This window comes from Lissotriton vulgaris, chromosome 12 (genome assembly GCF_964263255.1).
Source record: "Lissotriton vulgaris chromosome 12, aLisVul1.2, whole genome shotgun sequence".
In the NCBI taxonomy this organism is placed as follows: domain Eukaryota; kingdom Metazoa; phylum Chordata; class Amphibia; order Caudata; family Salamandridae; genus Lissotriton; species Lissotriton vulgaris.
The window spans coordinates 188,047,164-188,067,940 of record NC_141700.1 but is presented as its reverse complement, the minus strand read 5'-3'; positions in this window follow the sequence as shown (position 1 = coordinate 188,067,940).

Below are 20,777 nucleotides of genomic sequence, written 5' to 3'. Positions count from 1 at the left end.
CTGTCGAGGGAGGTTTGCAGAGTAAAGGGCCTGGTGGGTGGGCGGGAACAGGGTCGGGAGAATGCTGGTTGAGGTCCAGATGATGATCAATGATTATAGACCAGGGGAAAAAAGAGCTTGCGGAGGGTCTCACTGAGTCGGCCATCTAGAAGTCAGGCAAGGGGGACGAGTCCTTGAAAGTTCAAATTCAGTCGCCCCCATGAATCTCTATGGCCGATAAGGGAAGTGGGAGGGTGGCTGTGCCCACTGCCTGCACAGCTCCTCTCCTTTCAAATGTATTCAGTCTAATCCCAGCAGTGCTAGCACCAGTCCCAATATGCATCCATCTAGTGCCACAAGCGCAGAAGGTTCAGGCTCAGACAGTGGCCTCTGGTGTCTCTCAGCCAGCACTCAAGGTGCCCCGCTGCAAAGGGCACCTGCAGCAATGGCGTAATACAGCTGCTGTTTCCGGGTACTAGAAGTCGGGAGCCTTGTACGTATGTTCCAAAACTGCACAGGCGGAGTGATGGAAAAAAAAGGCCCAGTTGATGTGGTCTAAGAACCCTTAGACGTGGTTGGCATATCTTTAGGAAAAAGAAGGATAATATTGTTTCAAAGAGAAAATATCCCGGTGACCTGACCAGGACTGTTGTACTATGAAGTTACATTTCCTTGCCGCAGTTTTCTTCAGGTCAACAAAGGACAATGATTAATCAGTAGGGGTGGATGCCAGGAAGCTGTTTTTTTTTAAATTTATTTATTTATTTATTTTTAGAGTTTTCTATAGCGCGAACTTGAACCGATTAGGTTATCAGAGCGCTTTACATAGCACCAGTTCCGTTACATGTTATCACAGCAGTTTACATAGAATCAGTTACGTTGCACATTTCAGGATCTAGAACCGATTAGGTTATCAAAGCGCTTTACATAAGACAGCATTCGATGTCCAGTGCCCTCCTCCGCCGTGTAGCGGGGGACCTCTTCCAGCCCTCCGAAGTCGTCGAGCTGTCGGGACTAGGCTCCTGGAATTTCAGCTGCCCCTTTACAACTAATTTGTTTGAAGTCATGACGGAAATCTCAATCCCAGCAGCAACCAAGTGAGCTCTCTGTCTCCAAGTTTCTCTCCGCGCTTGGTGATAGTCTAGTATTTTGGATTTAGGCGGCTCGCACTGGTCATGTCACGTGACAGACTTCAGGAAACCTCGTTGTTTTGAAAGTTTTTCTCAAGGTCATAAATTCCCACAGCACAATATTTCCATCTTAATTCTTATGCGTGGAAATAACAGGAAACTAGCAGCAGGTCGGGAGGCAGGCCAAAAGTCCAAGAGAGGGCCACAGGATTAGCAGGAGGCCGGGGAAAAGTTGGGGCGTGCCAGTGGAAGCGGCGATCGCCATCAGAAGTCGCCTCCGGCCGCCATCTTAGGGTCAGGCAGGCGCTGGGAGGATTCCCTCGGTGGGGGTCTCCACCGAAGTGAAGGTAGAGGAAATTATGCCAGTAGCTGCGGCGAGAGTCTCAACAAGCCGGGGTAGCACAGGACGCAATCCTACCTCCAGCGGCGGCCGCCGTCAGCAGAGTCCACAGCGCAATGCCGCCCGCCATCTTGAGCGCCTCTGCCCTCTCCTCCTTCACCTCGGGAGAACGAGCCTGTCTGCCAACCTCGGAGCGATCGCTGCTGCTCCGCTCCTGCCCCACTCGCTCCGCTTCGTGCTGGACAAAAGAGCGGTCAAAATGACGGGCTGTAACTGCCCAGGGCCGGGTCAGAGCATTTCGTGGACCGGGAGCCGAGACGATCAGCGTCCGCCCGGCTCCCGGCTCCGTCCCATCGAGGTTTAACCTCGACATACAAGATAAGAGTTCCTAATCTTGCCAGTCCTCCATGTCAGCATAATTACTGGTCCTTGGCACATTCCTGTCATAGGGATCACAAGAGTAACAAGGCTCCAACAACATGGGACCCTTTACACATGCTCTGCATACGAAAATGGCTGTACAACTCTTCTGTGCTGGGGGTGCCCCGTCAGCACCAAACATCCAGTGCAAATGGCATGTTACTCTCTCAGCACCAAGAGGACTCCGCTCAGAGGCATCCTGTGGCATCTCCTCAGACGGTTCATAGAACAGCACCAATGGTAGTCTGGGCCAAAAAATATGCTGAATAGGATAGCGTTTCCAGACATAACAAGCATTTGCAATGCAATAGGTCCCGCACTATTGAAAGCCTGAGCTATTGGCATTGCATTATTATTTGCAGCGTCAATAGCTCAAACTTCCAGCAATGCGAGACCTACTGCAGTGCAAATGCTTGGTGTTTGTAGTCAGTTTCTGAATGATTGCTGCTATGTCGCCCTTCAGTATTTCAAAGCACATTTAATCAAATGGAGGTCCGCTGATCTCTCAGGTCTGCAGCTCAATTCCTCACTTCCCAAAGCACATGCAAAGGTGGTAGCTGGATTTTTGAAGTGGGACATCAGCACTGGAAATTGTCTGTCAGGTTGTCAGGATGTCAGGTCTTTGCCTGTCGCAGGATCAGCCTGCAGAGTCTTTGTCTAGCCTGGAAGGAATTCTCCTCTCTCTCTCTGTAAGAAGGAGAGAGGGTCTTTTATACTAAAGTGGTCACTCCAGGGTTTCTTCTAGAATCGATATGTTTTGAAAACATTTACTAATCCTTTTCTAAACAAACATGATCATACACAGCTGGCTGTTGGTGATGGAAGAAAAATAGTGGTGACCCTTATACAGAATAATTCTGCCCTGCGTGGGGACATGTTCATGTACGTCAGGTACAGGGATTAAGATAGGATACCAAAAGCCTGATTTTGGAGAGAGAGAAGTAAGCTACTAGATAAAAGGTCACCTGTGTTAGGGCCGTTATGTCGTGTGGATGGGACAAAATGTAGGGATGTACATGATGGGACTATCCTAGAGGACATGACACTATCATTTCCAAAGTTTTCAAAAGTTTGCAAACTTTTGATTGACCAATGGTTGTTTGTAGTTCCATATACAGCTCCCTGCCTTGGGGATCATTAGGTCTTCCTTAGGGGACATTTACATATATTGTTGGGGGAAGGGGTGGCTTGGCTATTAGTTTAAATGGCAAGGTTGAATTTTCACTGCTACCACTGCCCTTCCAGTTTGAAGTGGTAGGCTGTGAGCCATTTTGCACATACAAAAATCAGAGGGAAGAGACAATAACAGGATGCTGTTACAACGAGAAAATTACTGGATTTACAAACTTATTTCGATTAAGCCATTTGGCTTAAATGACCGTGTGGAATTTTCTTGTTATCTATAGTGCCTTTGTAGTAGCACTATTTGTGCCATCTTGCTCTGATCTGAAACCTGCTTGTGGATCACACTCGTGATTTCAACATTGTATATTGAATTTTTGGAATTGTCTTTCCTGAATGCACTTTATTTTCTTAGATCGCCCTGTCTTTACCGTTTCTTTCACTTGTCACATTTAGTATCACGACCCTCAAACACCCTAGTCTGCTTTCTAGCTTCACAACACCCCCGATCACATGACTCACATTTTCCCCGGCTTCTCATTTTTGAATGCCGCGGAACCCTTTCCGGTTAAACCCAGCCGTCTTCGGCGTCCGGAATTCAGCCAAGCAGCAAGTAATGTAAGTAATACTGAACCTCAAGCATCGCTTTAGGCGCGCTGTCACCCGATTTTCATGTGCACGTTACTGAGATGCAATCATTCTATATTTGTTTTCGAGCGCATTGGGCGCGTTCACTTGCACTTAACCTGCATGTCGTGGGTTTTCCAGCCTGATTTAAACCCGTCTCTGAGCTTATCTTAATTTTTGATCCACACAATCCTTTCTCGGATCACATTTTACTTCGATTAGTTTGTGTTTACATGTGCACATCGGTGTCTCAAAGGGACTAAGGAACCTTTACTTATTTTTGCATCCTTTTGAACATTTGTTTAGATAAAGAATGTGAATTACAATGAAATATCATCTTTATTATAGATGCTCCCCGATGAAGGGCGGTGGCCCGAAATGCATTGGAGCGGGATCCAATAATGTGTATATTTGAATTTGGAATGTTTCAGAAAACACTTCTATAAATGGATATGAAATGAATACCATTTTTTGAAAAACAATTAAACATAGGTTGAAACGCAGTTATCATTCTTCTTGTGAATCATTTGGAAGAATACACCAGAGCGAGTGCCTTAGGGATGTCATCAATGGCTCATTGATCACACTTGTTTTGAATTGTCAATTAATCGCCCGACGGTGATGGGCGATACCTAAGAGCACCCAAAAAATAATTACCTCATAAGTGAAACATCGTCAACAGCTGTGCACGGTCCTACACATTTCATATTTATCAATTTGGTATCACTCCTAGAACCGAGTGCACGCAACCCTAAGTCTTTTAAGAATCACTAGTTTGTCCTAAAGCACCATGGAATATGAAGATATTGCACGTTCAACGGAAGCAAGAGCAGAAACCTTTGCATTTGCCAACGAGGAAGCCACAAGGATATATGCTTTAATACAAGACGATATATCACAGTCTTCCACAAGCAGGAGTTAAGAACAGAACATAAAACAACTACTATATTTGTCTAAACGCCAAATAAACCAGAAATTACATGCGAATACTTTGGTAAAATATCATAAAACTCAGCGAATACACCGTGGCCTGCGAATTGCATTGAAACCTTCATTATGCAAAAATTCGAAATCATTCCAGGATTGTTGGTACGCCATATTAAACAAGTGTAGCCTTGATTTGATCCTTCTTATTATAGAAGAACTATCCAACATATTAATAGATCTTGAAAAGGAGATATCTGAAACCACTGAAGAACCCAGCAAAAATATGACAGCAGAGGAATTAGATAGCTTCATGAAGGATATAAAACAACAATTGGAAAAACATACTAATGACATAAATGACCGAAAATTGAGGAAATATCGCCGGGATACAAAGGGCTACAAATTAGGGGAGGTTTACACCTGGGCGGAGGTGTACACCCAAAAGAGAAGAAGTCGCCCCTATACTCAAAATACTGAAACCTCATCTTCGGATAGTGACACCACAAACCGCCAGAAAAGACCAGAATTAACGCGACCAGGAACAACAACTGAACAAACACCAAGTACATCTACGAGTTCACTGAACACTGATTTTTTAGAACAGGTCGTAGAACCCGACGATCCAGGAGGAGCAAAACAAAAAACAGTCCCGCCGCAAACAAGGAGTGTAACCCAACCAAAAAAAGACAACAGGAAAAAAACGAACGCCAACTAGTCATAAATATATCTGAGCACACATTCACTGAACAAGAGATGAAATTACTTCAAAAAGGCACCTCTTTCGTGCCAACGACAACAACAGATCTACTAGAGCTTGAAGTTAGCACTTTTAAATTGACTAGAAAGTTGAAATTACGTCACTTCTTCACTAATATAATGCCAACAGTAGGAGAAAAAGAACCAGATCCTTTAATGGGCCTTAAAACATCTAGCTCTTTCCAGGCTCCTCAGAGCCACAAAATGATTTATCTATTTGAACAATTGGTCAAACAAGACCTGCCATCGATTAACTTCAAGAAAAATAAGTACAAGAATATCACACAAAAGATTGTGACACGCTCAAGAAAATAACTAACAATCAGGACAAAACCTGTATAAAGGCAGACAAGGGTGGCGCATTAGTCATCATGAACTCAACCATGTATCACCAGAAACTTAGTGACCATCTATCCGATGACACCACATATTTACAACTCCCTGGCAACCCCACCACAGAATACATGAGGATTTTAACAGAAATAATCAACAAGGCAGTAACATTGGGAGTGATAAACCAAAAAACAAAGATTTTTTTGCCAAAAACTAACCCAAGAAGCCCAAACATATATGCTGTACCTAAAATACATAAAAATCTCATGGATCCTCCCATTCGACCAATCGTATCAACTCGTAACAGCATACATCAACCTATAGGCCAATTTTTGGACCGGCATCTTCAACCCACTGTTCAATCCTTGCCAAGTTACATTTGTGACACCACAGACTTTTGGAAAAAACTTGAAGACATTCAAATCGATCCAAATGAAGAACTATGGTTATGCACCGCCAATGTAAACTCACTATATACAACCATTTCGCATCAAGAGGGCATAGAATCCATGGAACAGGCTATCTTGAAACTTGAAGTAGACGAATCTATGACAATATTTCTGATGGAGCTAGTTATGTTTACTTTGTACCATAGCTATTTCACATACAAAGACAACTGGTTTCTGCAACTAGTGGGCACTAGCATGGGAAACAGCGCTGCCCCAGTATACGCTAACATCTTCATGGGATAATTTGAACAGGCTAACATTTGGTCAAACCCAAAGTGGAAAAATTATCTAAAAATGTACGTACGATTCATAGATGTGAGGAAAATTAAATTTTTGGTCATGTTATGTTCCCTAGCGCGTACCCCACCGACTCCATGTACCAGCTTAAAGTGCATGTAACTTCCCTCCTGTGCCAGCTATGAAGACGCAAATACATTTGCGTCCACCGTTAACTTGTCCTCTTTCAGATCCACCATGAATGGATTATGTAGTCCGTTCCTAAGTATGCTATGCCACCGTCTTTTTGTAGTACACTTTACATGTTTTCCTGCTCTAGCAGAGTAGGCCCTGAATTTCTGCCATCGAACCTCTTTTGTGGCTCCTGACTCTGGCAGCCTCTGCCCAGGCTACCTCTGTACCCGTGAACTCTGACTTACTTCCAGCGCGGCCCCTTGCGCTCAGCTCAAGCCTGCTTTCTGCCAAGACTGACTATAACCTTCGAGTTATCTGTTCCGCTCCTCGAGAATGCATTCCTGCCTACTAGATCCTGTAAACATCCTCTCCAGCTGCAGAGCCAAAGGGCTGACCTGTCTCAATGCAAGTAATTCATAGCCTCTGTTACCATGCTTCCATGGAAGGCCCCGTGCCCCCACGCTTCACATGCAGACACTTAGGCGCTTATACACGTATCCACAGTTAGCATAGAATAGCTTCTGCCCTAGAGACCTTTCCGTCCAGATAGTATAGTTCCTAAACATCAGATATCAGATATGATAGAAGTACAAGTTGATCTGACATGCCAGACTTCTGTCTCTTTCCGTCAGTGTAAATGTCAAGTCCCCTGCACCCCGTCAATCACACGTCATGCAGCTGCGCGCGCATCCAAGCTTCCGATTTCTGCTGACATCGCAACAATTCTGTTAGCACCACCCCTTGGTGCCACCCACTTGCGTCACCTATCAGTGACGTTTCTAGCACACACCTCTGGTTCACGCCTAGTTCACGCCTCTTGATTACGTATTAGTATCACGTGTATACTGTTATCTTGTCTTCTCTCAGCTGTTACGCCTCTTGCATTATTCTTTATGATATGAATTAAGTATATAAGCTATGTACTGTCAATAAAATACAGCGCGCTCTATCCCTTCTGACACCCCTGTGGTGGTCAGAACATGATATCCTGATCAAGACCATTCCTTTATGAGGAATAAAACCCTTAGAAACTCTAACACCACGGACTCTGTCTTTTTTCATTCCAATTGAGTTATTATTGATTAAGTACTTACCTGCATAGAAATTAAGAGAGTAAATTAATTATTTACGTCATTTTGGCGCCCGAACAGGGACCCCTCCCCCACCTCACGCGCCGGTTGGTGCGTTGCAAGCTATGTCCCCTGCCATCAGTTAGATGGAACATACGCGTACTGGCAGGATTTCCTGCATCTCCCTCTGACCCACGGAGGTGACGAAGACTGCGATCAGTGCCCAGACGAGGCGGTGAGGAGTGCGGAGGATCCCGACCAGAGCCTAGCCGAAAGAAGCAAGGTCCGAGGTGTCAAGAGGCCCACCAGGTTTCCGAAGTTTTCCGAAGTTTTCCGAAGTTTTCCGAAGTACCGAGTCGAGTCCAGTCGAGTTTTCCGAGGCCTTCTGTTTCCGTGCTTCCCGGTGAGTACCATTGCTGGGTCGTATCTAGACGGGTTTGGGTACGCAAGTCCGGTCTGCACTGTTTTTAGGCAGTGTATCTGTACTGTTTAGCAGTATATCTAGTATTCCGAATTTCTGCACTGTTACACCAGTGTATCTGTACTGTTGAGCAGTACATCCAGTATAGGGGGGTAGTCATCTATGTCTACAATGTTCTTATGTGATTAATGTTGTGGTATGAATGTGACTGTTTAAATGTGTATTATTGTGTTTCTCGTATAACCTAACTGTCAAGAGTATTAAGGAATAAGGATTGAGCATTCAGTAATAAGTAAGCAAAATGCCGTTTTTCAACAAGTTAAAACAGATAGGAACTAGGAAAGGGATACTGGAGGAAGAAATTCCTATTCCCCCTAGGGACACTCCCGGCAATTTTATGTACCAAAAGCATGGCATAGATGCCATATTATATCTAGATTTATGGGCCGACTACACCAAGCATCTAGACGAAAGACACAGATGGCCCACTACCGGAACGTGGGATGCCGAGTGCATCATGAGGGTAGAAGAAGCATTATGGAAAAAGAAAGCTAGACAATCTCAGAAAGACGCCATAGAATTTTGGCGTAAGGAATCACGTAAGCGTGCTGACAAAGCACTCCGTAGAGAAGACAGACTTAAAGAATCAGAGAAAGACCAGGAAAACGAATTAGTTACTGAAGGGATCCGAGTAAAAACAGAACAAATAGACCGTGCCCGAAACAATCTTGTAAACGGTATGTATCTAGCGGCCGAGGGTACACCTGAGGCCCTATCCGAAATACCGAAAAACTTACCGCCACCACTAGTGCCAACTAAAGTAATGCATAAAACTACTAAAGATATATTCCTAAAGTCATATCTAGAAGATGTAGCACCAGCTTACACCAATCTGCCTGTTCGGGCCCTGCCTACTGACAGGGCCGGGGGTGGCACTCCGCCCCAAGATCATGGTCCACCAATACCGCGACAGACATCCCCCGCTCCGCCAGCTCCACCACTTCCCGTGCTCAAAACTGACTTACCGAAACAAGGCCTACCTGATCCCACTAAACGAAAAATTCAGGTTCAGATACAGACTCCACAGACAGATAATGACCAAGCCTCCGCTTCAGGAGGTGCGACCGCGGGTTTTCGGACCCCTCCATTAGCTCGCAGACTCAATATCAGGGACATGCAGAGTCCACTCGCGCACAAATCTCCCCGTTATGAAGCTTTTAGAGAAAACATGTCCGTTTGTAGATATGATCCAGTACCCGGTAAAGAAGATCTAATGATCCTGGCATCACTACGGTTAAGATCAGCCACTGACAGTTTGCTATGTTATGTAGGAATGAAAGAACGCTTGGACAGAGTATATGAGTTTGTTCAGACAGGGAAAGACCCTGACAGTATCAAGGATGCCATAGATAAACAGAAGGTTGACATTCAAGCACAGATATTGAGATTTTTCATAAATTGTCTAATAAGAGAACGAGACAGGCCCGGAACAGATCAGAGTGAAATGGACGCACTGAACAAGTGGGGCCAAAATATAGCTGAAGGAAAACATGACAAGGGGGCTTGCATAGCCAGTATGTACAAGAAAATTAGAAAGGCAGTAATAGCGGCGCACCAGAAAGAGAAAGAACCAGCTTCCTCCGAGGAGGAAGAAGAACTCGGGGAACAAGAAAAGACTACAGACACTGTAGCATACGTTGGTAGGGGAGCCTACCTTAGGAAAGGCGTCCGTCCAGAAAACAAGAGAGTTTTTCTCTCTGCTTTAACAAATCCGAATTCTTCTGAACATCAGTTCCAGGAAACTGATAAAAGGCTTCGAGACCGAATGGGGTACCATGTACTCAATTCTATGGATGAACAAGAATTAGCTCGGACAGCAGTATTATGGGCCGAAAATCCAGACATATATAATGATGATACATTAGTGCAGACATTCTTGAACCTTTCCCCAGAAGAGCAGAAAATAGCAGGTGTATACATGATTCAGCACCTCCTCATCAAGTTCAGAAACCATCATTCCGATCCAGGTCCCTTACACGAAACATTAGAAGCACTACTCATGGATAGATGGAGAGGTTTCAGTACCAAGTTAATACAAATAATTCTAGAACAACGACGTAAGTATAACACCTTCATAAGCTCTGAATATGTCCCGGCCCCGCCTCCAGAAAGGAAAATATACCACATGCAATGCGGGGGTGGCATGGAAAGTCAGAACCCCTTACGAGAAGTACACCCAGTTATGGGTGAGGATCATACCTTGAAACGTGTGTATGTTCACACACCACTGACTAAGTTAGAACTGTTAGAAATGAAGAAATTAGTCCCGTGTCACGATAAAGACCCTGCAGGCTTTCACAGAGAGCTCAAAGACATGTTACTCATGGGGGATTACACGTATGATGATATTATGAAAATGTTAAAAGTACTGTTGCCCACTGGCATTTACGAGAAATTAAAGGAAAAGGATTGGGAGGTGGGAGAGTCAAAGATAGCATGGGCAGAAATAGAAGACGAGGAAAGCAAACGAATCCCAGGGTTAGGCCTTGGGGATAAGACTAAAGCATTGCCAGGTTTAATAGTACAGGTTTTGCCAAGATTATTGACAACTAGAAAGGAAGATTGGGACGCAATCTCGTCCTGTAAACAGAAACAAGATGAAGATACTAGTGACTTCTATTCCAGATTCGAGAAATGTTTCATTATAAATAGTGGCCTACAACCTAGTAGCGAGTCATATCCACACCTTTTTGTATCAAAATTAGTCGAGAATTCCCTACCATTAGTCAAAAATAGAGTGTACAAAGTTGAAAGTACTTGGCAGGCAAATACGCCATCCCAGATGTTACAAATGTTACAATATCACCAGAACAGAATTAGGGAAGAACAAGATCAGGAACAGAAACGTATGAAAGACACGAAAATGAAAATGTTAGTAGCTCAGACGGTCCCAGCCGACGGTCAAAGAAAAGGTGGGGCCCAGACCAATCATTCTGCAGCTCCCGTTAAAGGGACATGTAATTATTGCAAGCAGCCAGGTCATTACGTACATGAATGCCCAGTCCTGAAACATAACATCTCAACAGGTAAAACTAAAGAAAGACCGCATCCGCCTAGACATGAACATGGTCATCAACAGACCTCACAGAACGAACAGCCAATGCAGAATACACAGCCTATACATGTTCCACCCCACACAGCACAGACCGTAGCAGTACCGCAGCCACAGCCCATTGCCGCGACTCAGCAAGTCTCACAACAGATGTACCAGTATGCCCAATCTGCATATCCAGATTTTGCGGTCGAGATACGATAAATTGATTGTCGCCGGAGATTTTAACTATCACTGGGAGAAATCCCCTAAAGAAGGTCAAGCATTATTAATTGAGGAGGCAACCTCCTCCTTAGATTTTACTCAGCAGGTGAATGGACCGACCCATGAGAAGGGACACATGCTAGACTTAATCTGGACTACTATGCCAGCCCAGGGCGCCACAGAGATTCTGCCATGCGTTTGGTCTGATCACTCGTTAATAAAATGTAAAATCCCTCTGAACGGCCATCCGCCCAAGCTGGGTGAAGGTTGGAAAATGGCCCGAAAATGGAGAAATCTTGATGGAGAGAGAATGAAGACTTTCCTACAACAGTCCCCGCCACTAAAGGAGCAGGGCGCTAATGTCGATGCCCTTTGCGGACACCTCCACCACAAATTGGGGAGAGCCATTGAGCTGGTGGCACCCCTTCGTAGGGTGAAGAAGGTGGACAGGGGAGTTGGGGCCCCTTGGTATAATGACTCCCTACGTGACATGAAACGTGGGGTGAGGAGGAAAGAACGTGCGTGGCGGAAGAAATATGACGCCACTGCTAGGAAAGACTACACATCTTCCCTGGCGTCCTACAAATCAGCCATTCAAACCAGAAAGGCGGCCTTCTTCGAGGAGAGAATAGTGGCAGCTAGGAATCCACAGAAGGAAATCTTTCGGGTTCTGTCAGAACTCAGGACAAACAAGGAGCAAAGCACTGAGTTCACCCAACAAGATTGCCAGAAGTTCCAGGACTTCTTTGTGAGTAAGATCTCCGACATTCTGGGAGAAATTGCTGCAACTATAACCCTCGACTGTCCCAGCCCACCTGGTTATATTGTTCCGCCAGTTCTCACTCCGTTAGCTGAGTTCCCTTTCATTATACAGCAGGAACTGACTAAGATCACGGACCGAGTTAAATCCGGTTCATTGGTGGATCCATGTCCGCCGGAAGTATTCAAGCTAGCCCTTCCGGCCATGGAAGAAGAAGTCTTGCACTTACTGAATACTTCTCTCCATACAGGACAGGTCCCTTTAGCATTTAAGGAGGCTCGATTGATCCCTTTGTTGAAAAAACCTGGCTCGGACACTAAGTGTCTAAAGAACTTTCGTCCCATCTCCCAGCTGCCTTTCCTGGCTAAGGTAATTGAGCAGCATGTGCTGGTATCGCTCTCAAAACATCTTGACAGTAACAACCTGTTAGAGGCCAATCAGGCAGGGTTCCGTGCTAACCATAGCACGGAACTAGTCATGCTATCAATTCTGGATGAATTGAGGAGCCGGGCTGATACTAAAACATCTAGTGCCCTGGTACTATTAGATCTCTCCGCGGCGTTTGACACCGTGTGTCATGAACAACTTTTGTCGCGGTTGAGGTCTTTTGGTATCAGAGGTACAGCCCTGGCATGGCTTGCATCATTCCTGCAGGGCAGGACACAAAGAGTCCAACTGGGGGACCTGCTCTCCACCTCCGCGCCTATTACCTGCGGGGTCCCACAGGGCTCTGCTTTGTCGCCCCTACTCTTTAACATCTATTTGCAGCCTTTGATTGCACTCCTGAACAGGATGGACTGCTTAGTCTATAACTACGCTGATGACACCCAGATTATCATCCGGCTAGAGGAAGGTCCAGGAGCGTCTACTAGGCTACAGGACATACTTAAAGCCACGGTTAATTGGATGTCTAAAAACTCCCTAAAAATTAACCCAGATAAGACGGAAGTGTTGCCCATTTCCATCACGGGCAACCCCTGGAACGAGAGTTTCTGGCCGGTAGAGCTGGGTGCACCACCGAAACCAGCGGTAGCAGTCAAAAGTTTGGGTCTGTACCTGGATGGGAAACTATCCATGGAAAAACAGGTCACGACTGTAGTAGGAACCTGCATTGGTTTAATGCGGCAACTGAGGAAAATATCGGCGCTGCTATCGTTCTCCACCCTGAAACAGGTGGTTTCAGCTACAATCTTGGCCAGACTGGATTATGGAAACTCCCTGTACATAGGGTTACCCCAGCGGCTGCTGGATAAGTTACAGGGGGTTATGAACGATGCGGCCAGGTTGATCTACAAGAAACCTAGGATGACCCACTCATCCCCGCTGATGCAGGAGCTTCATTGGCTCCCAATTCGGCAGAGAGTAGTTTTCAAGGGACTGTGTATAGTGCATAAAACGCTGTACGGGAATGCACCAACATACCTCAAGTCCAGAATTTCCCTCTACACGCCGAGCAGGACTCTACGCTCTTCGGATGCTACTCTCCTATCCCAACCCCGATTTAAACTGGCCACGGTAGGGGGACGTGCTTACTCTAAAACACTCCCGGCTCTGTGGAATAAATTGACCCCAGATCTTAGGAAGGAACGCAATTTGTTAACTTTTAGGAAAAAGCGAAAAACTGTGTTATTCAAACAAGCATGGAGCAGTCACTAAGCGCACTCTAAGATCAAGCAATATGCTCAGCCCTACTAGTTAATTTGGACAACCAGCGCTTAGAGGCCCCGGTGGCTATAACGCGCTATACAAATCAAATAAATAAATAAAATAAATAAATAAAATAAAATTACCCCCGATACACATGAAACAGCCTAGAGAGGGAAGGTGGTTTGCCTCTTATTGAAATTCCTGTAGATCAAGAAGGTCCTTATGTACACAGTCACGTATTGGGAAAAGACAGAAAGTTTTTAATTGACACAGGGGCAAGTCGCACTACAATCAGTCACAATGAAGTCCCAGGGGCACCCCTCTCAGGCTCACAGAATGTTTCCCTTGGTTTTTCAGGACAGCCTATTGTAAATGAGGTATCGGAACCAGTACCATTAGCTGTGGGTCCATTATCCCGAGTTACAGATTTGTTACTTACGAAATCATGTCCAGAAAATCTGTTAGGAATTAAAACACTGAAGGCTCTAGGAGCTATAATATGCTGTTCCCCGGAGGGAGTCAGACTCTTTCTACGGGATTTCAAGGGTCATTATGTTTTACGTGATTTTGATGTCAGATTGAAAAATGTACCAGATCACTTATGGGCAAAAGGCCCAGCTGATGTAGGTTGTATGCATATCACTCCATATCGTGTTACACTCAAGACAGGAGTTGTCCTACCCAGAATCAGACAATACAAGTTACCACCCGATGCTGTAGTGGCTTTACTGAAAATCATTGAAGAGCTTATTGCCCAGGGGGTGGTCGTAGAGACCAACTCCAATATCTGTAATTCACCCATCATTCCAATTCTTAAACGTACAGACCGCAATGCACCGCCAGTATATCGGCTGGTGATTGATCTTCGAGAGCTGAACAAATGCATTGTACCACAGTATCCTGTGGTCCCCGATATCTCCTCCCTGTTAACTGCTATTGATTCAGAAGCAACGTTCTTTACTGTAATTGATCTCAAGAACGCTTTCTTCAGTGTACCTATTGATCCGGAGAGCCAATATCTCTTCGGATTCAGTTTAAATGGACGAAGTTTCAAATTTTCCCGCGCACCTCAAGGATTTACAGAAAGCCCCAGCATCTATAGTCAAGCACTGAAAAGACAATTAGATTGTATTCAAATGCCAGTTAATACCGCTTTACTGCAATACGTCGATGATCTACTGATCACCGCACGAAGTGAGCCCGAATGTGAACAAGCATCATTAACAGTTTTGCATTTTCTGGCCGACAAGGGACACAAGGTGTCTCCTTCGAAGCTACAATTCTGTGTTCAGCAAGTTGTGTACTTGGGTCACTTGCTGTCCAAAGTGGGGAGACAGCTCACTCCCGATCGCATTCAGTTAATTGTAAATATGCCACGACCCCAGACACAAAAGGAAGTGCGGGCCTTCATAGGCCTCACCTCGTACTGCAGACAATGGATTCCTCAATATGCATTTCTAGCTAAACCACTCATCCAGTTAACGACACAGGAGGCAGCAACTTCCATTGCCCTCCCTTGGACTCAGGAACACACACAAGCCTTTGAGGAATTAAAGAAAGCATTATGCCAAGCACCAGTTTTAGCGACACCATGTTACAGCAAACCGTTTACACTTTTTGTTACAGAACGTGATGGTACAGCATTGTCTGTCCTCACTCAAGATCAAGCAGGTTCACATAAGCCTTGCGCTTATTTTTCAAGTACATTGGATTCAGTAGCCCAGGCACTCCCTGCGTGCTTAAAGTCAGTAGCAGCAACAGCGTTAGCAATCAGACAGAGCGACTCAATTGTTCTAGGTCATCAGTTAACAGTACAAGTCCCACATTCTGTAGAGGTTCTGTTAAACAGAACCCAGACTCAACACTTGACTATAGCACGACTGACAGGTTACGAATTGACATTATTCCAGCCACACATAGAAATCAGACGCTGCAGTATCCTGAACCCAGCAACACTGTTACCTCCAGTTATGACAGATCCAGCTCCGCATGATTGTATAGAGATCATTAATGCAGTAACAAAGCCCCGACGAGATTTAACAGATGTTCCATTGACAAATCCAGATCTGACACTTTATGTAGATGGTTCATGCATGAGAACAAGTACAGGAGAGTTAGTGGCCGCGTATGCCGTGACCACTGAAACTGAAGTTAAAGAAACACATCGTATTGATACACTATCTGCTCAAGCAGCAGAGCTCATTGCTCTGACCCGAGCCTGTATTCTAGCCAAGAACAGAAATGTCAACATATACACAGATTCCCGTTATGCGTTCGGAGTCGTACACGACTTCGGCATGCTGTGGCAAGAACGAGGTTTTTTGACCTCTCATGGTGCCAAGATACAACACGGTCCTCTCATTCAAGCACTGTTAGAAGCAATACATCTGCCTTCAGCCATATCCGTCATGAAGTGTAAAGCACATACTAAAGTCACAGATTCTGTTTCCCAGGGTAACGACCTGGCAGATCAGACAGCAAAACATACAGCACTGACTCACACTCAGACAACTGATACGACAAAGACAACAGATCCGACAAACTGTATGACAGTCAGGGATCCCACACTAGATGTTATCGACATTCAGACACATGCTACTCCAGAAGAAATAAAGAAATGGATTGAACAAGGAGGGATCCAAACAGATCAAGGTTGGGTGACGAAGGGAAAATCTACATGGTTTCTCCCTGACTCTATGGTTCAAGTCATGATAAATACAGCACATAGTCCTGCACATCTAGGAGAGAAAGCAATGTTAGACAGTTTGCAAAATCTCTGGAACAATAAACACTTACGAGCAGCCGCAAAACAGAAAGTGCGTACTTGCATGATCTGTTGTCAGTTCAATCCAGGTAAAAGCGTCCCTGTAGAGCAAGGTGGATTTCATCCTCCCGATCACCCTTTTGAAGTCCTCCAGATGGATTATATCCAGATGGACCGTTGTCGAGGATTTAAATATGTTCTCGTAGTTGTCTGTGCTCTGTCCCGCTGGACCGAAGCATACCCAGTCTCAGATTACACTGCTCCGACCACTGCCAAACAGTTGGTTCGTGAATTCTTCCCACGATACGGCCTGCCTCGTGTCGTGTACTCAGATAACGGTCAGCCATTCTCATCTGCCTTAATGAAAGAAGTTTCTTTATTACTGGGATACCAGTGGAAGTTCCATTGTGTCCGACACCCAGAAGCCGCAGGCCTTGTTGAGAGGCATAACCAGACACTAAAGATCCGCCTTGCCAAAATATGTCAGGAGAAAGGGGTCGACTGGATAGTCGCCCTGCCAGTGGCACTATTCTACATGAGAATGGTCGCCCATTCGAGATCAGGGCTATCCCCGTACGAGGTGGTCTTTGGAAGACCACCGAATATGTGGGGGACGCCCATTCCGAAAAAGATTACTGATGTTGATTCTAACATGTTGACAGATTACCTTGCCTCCTTGATGTCTGCACTCCAATCATGTCGTTCACAGGTTGCAGCAGCCTTCCCTGACAACACTGATGTAAAGCCACACGACGTCCGTCCTGGTGATACGGTGCTCGTCCGAAATTTCGACAGAAAAAGTCCGCTGGAGCCCCGCTGGAAGTCTCCGAAGACCGTACTTCTTACAACAAGGACGGCCGTGAAAATCGAAGGAAGAAAGGGGTGGGTCCACACGAGTCATATAAAAAAATTCTCTGGACTGAAACCTGACCGAGACTCGTCCACCCCCACCAAAGACTGTGTTGAACAGAAAGACTTTACAGAATCGGAACGAGAAAAAACTCCTCAAGAAAATTATCGCATGAAATTACGATCTAGCAAGTCAGACAGTTTAATTGTTTAAGTCCTCCCCTAGGTGAATCGGTTAAATAGTTTCTGACATGTATCCCCTAGATCGAGATAGAGAGAGAGAGAGAGAAGCAAAGAAACGTACATATTGTAAATCACTTCGTAGTCACTGCATAGTGACACTAATAATCATGTTTATTCTCAGTGTTTTAATTATCATTACTAGCATCTTATTGCCTATCTATTACCCTATTTTCAAGCGTGAACAATCTGCCTATAATGTCTCTGCTGAACACACTTTTAGTGAGTTACCTCCTCACGAGCTTTCCTACAGACTTGCGCTGCGCAACAATACATTCATTAGTATGTTACATCATTCTCATCAAACTAACAATGCTACAAATTGCTGGATATGTGGCCGACTCCCTCCCTATCAGAATTACAAGGGAGCTCTGCCCCTCTTTCCGTACCCGTTCACTCACAATGGCTCCTGCGGAGCATGGTTTAAAATAATTAATTCTTTAGATCCTGATATTGCTGTTTTCGATGGGGGTTGGGTTTGGGGAAACCTGAACTTGGTCCTGCTCGACGCCTGTTACCCAGATAAGGAGGGACTTCCCACTAGAATAGGAACTGATCTAGAAAATGAAGTATATGGATTAGGTAATTATACAATTAGCCTTATGATTCTCACTGTCGAATCCGAAGCCACACCAGTTCCACCCATTATGTCAGTACTGCCAGTCACTGGTGAATTATGTATCAAGAAGAAAGGTTCAGTACACTTAGGTCATAGTAAATGCACTACTGTGGTCGAATTCAGTGATCATGGAAAATCGTCTTTTAAAGCTATCAGTCACTCTTACTTTGTCTGTGGTCATACCGCATACATTCGTCTACCTCCAGATTGGGATGGTACCTGTTACATTGCATTCCTTCTGCCACCTGTTTTTCTAGCTCCTCCTGATTACCATAGAAATACCAATCTAGTAAAGAATAGACCCAGAAGAGATATCCCACTTGTCGACTACACAGAAACGGCATGGGAACAGTACACCGACTTTAATAAAGGATTCTTTTTCTTTTTAGGACCTGTCCAGAATAGTAAATTAATACGCAGATTAACTAGAACACTTGAAGCAGTGGTGAATGAAACTGCCTCCGCCTTAGGTAACTTAACAGAAGAGCAGTCCGCCATGCGGGTTGTTGTCCTTCAGAATCGTCTTGTAATTGACGTCATCTTGGCAGATAGAGGTGGAGCCTGTAAGGTCATCGGGTCAAGTTGCTGTGTTTTCATACCACAAAACGCACCATCTGTATATCAAGCTATCACCCGTCTTCATAAAATTGCAAATCAGATACATCAGAATCCAGGCACCTGGACTTGGTCCGGTTGGTTCTGGACAACGTTAACTGCTTGGGGATGGAAGATCCTATCCTTCCTAGGCATTGGCCTAGTCCTAGTATTCAGTTGCTGCCTGTGCCTGCAGTGTGGGCCAGCGATTTGTGGACTGTGTGCCACCTCTTGTATTGAACACTCCAGTTTCCTCTCAAAACGTAAACGAAAGAAAGAAGAACAAATGATGCTACACGAACAAACTGATAGATTCATGAGGATCGATATTTCATGAAGGGTCCGTAGGGAACAAGGAGGGAATGAGGAAAATTAAATTTTTGGTCATGTTATGTTCCCTAGCGCGTACCCCACCGACTCCATGTACCAGCTTAAAGTGCATGTAACTTCCCTCCTGTGCCAGCTATGAAGACGCAAATACATTTGCGTCCACCGTTAACTTGTCCTCTTTCAGATCCACCATGAATGGATTATGTAGTCCGTTCCTAAGTATGCTATGCCACCGTCTTTTTGTAGTACACTTTACATGTTTTCCTGCTCTAGCAGAGTAGGCCCTGAATTTCTGCCATCGAACCTCTTTTGTGGCTCCTGACTCTGGCAGCCTCTGCCCAGGCTACCTCTGTACCCGTGAACTCTGACTTACTTCCAGCGCGGCCCCTTGCGCTCAGCTCAAGCCTGCTTTCTGCCAAGACTGACTATAACCTTCGAGTTATCTGTTCCGCTCCTCGAGAATGCATTCCTGCCTACTAGATCCTGTAAACATCCTCTCCAGCTGCAGAGCCAAAGGGCTGACCTGTCTCAATGCAAGTAATTCATAGCCTCTGTTACCATGCTTCCATGGAAGGCCCCGTGCCCCCACGCTTCACATGCAGACACTTAGGCGCTTATACACGTATCCACAGTTAGCATAGAATAGCTTCTGCCCTAGAGACCTTTCCGTCCAGATAGTATAGTTCCTAAACATCAGATATCAGATATGATAGAAGTACAAGTTGATCTGACATGCCAGACTTCTGTCTCTTTCCGTCAGTGTAAATGTCAAGTCCCCTGCACCCCGTCAATCACACGTCATGCAGCTGCGCGCGCATCCAAGCTTCCGATTTCTGCTGACATCGCAACAATTCTGTTAGCACCACCCCTTGGTGCCACCCACTTGCGTCACCTATCAGTGACGTTTCTAGCACACACCTCTGGTTCACGCCTAGTTCACGCCTCTTGATTACGTATTAGTATCACGTGTATACTGTTATCTTGTCTTCTCTCAGCTGTTACGCCTCTTGCATTATTCTTTATGATATGAATTAAGTATATAAGCTATGTACTGTCAATAAAATACAGCGCGCTCTATCCCTTCTGACACCCCTGTGGTGGTCAGAACATGATATCCTGATCAAGACCATTCCTTTATGAGGAATAAAACCCTTAGAAACTCTAACACCACGGACTCTGTCTTTTTTCATTCCAATTGAGTTATTATTGATTAAGTACTTACCTGCATAGAAATTAAGAGAGTAAATTAATTATTTACGTCAGATGACCTACTTATACTCTGGAAAGACACACGAGAAAATTTGGAACAAGCTTTAATGATGTTGAACTCAGCCAATCCTCGAATCCAATTTACGTGGACAATAGACTCCAGAACAATCACATTCTTGGATGTTCAAATCACTCTCCAAAATAATCAAATAACAACGGATATCTTTCGCAAACCAACAGACCGTAACAACATGTTACTTTATAGTAGTTTTCATCAGACCTCGTTGAAAAACCACTTACCTAAATCCCAGTTATTGAGAGTCAAACGAATCACCTCAGATCCCAGCTTGACAAAAATAAGAATGGATGAAATGATAGATCGTTTCAGAGAGAGGAAGTATCCAGAGAAATTATTAGCACAAGCTAAAAATGAAGTGGAGAAACTGGACCGACATACCCTGTTA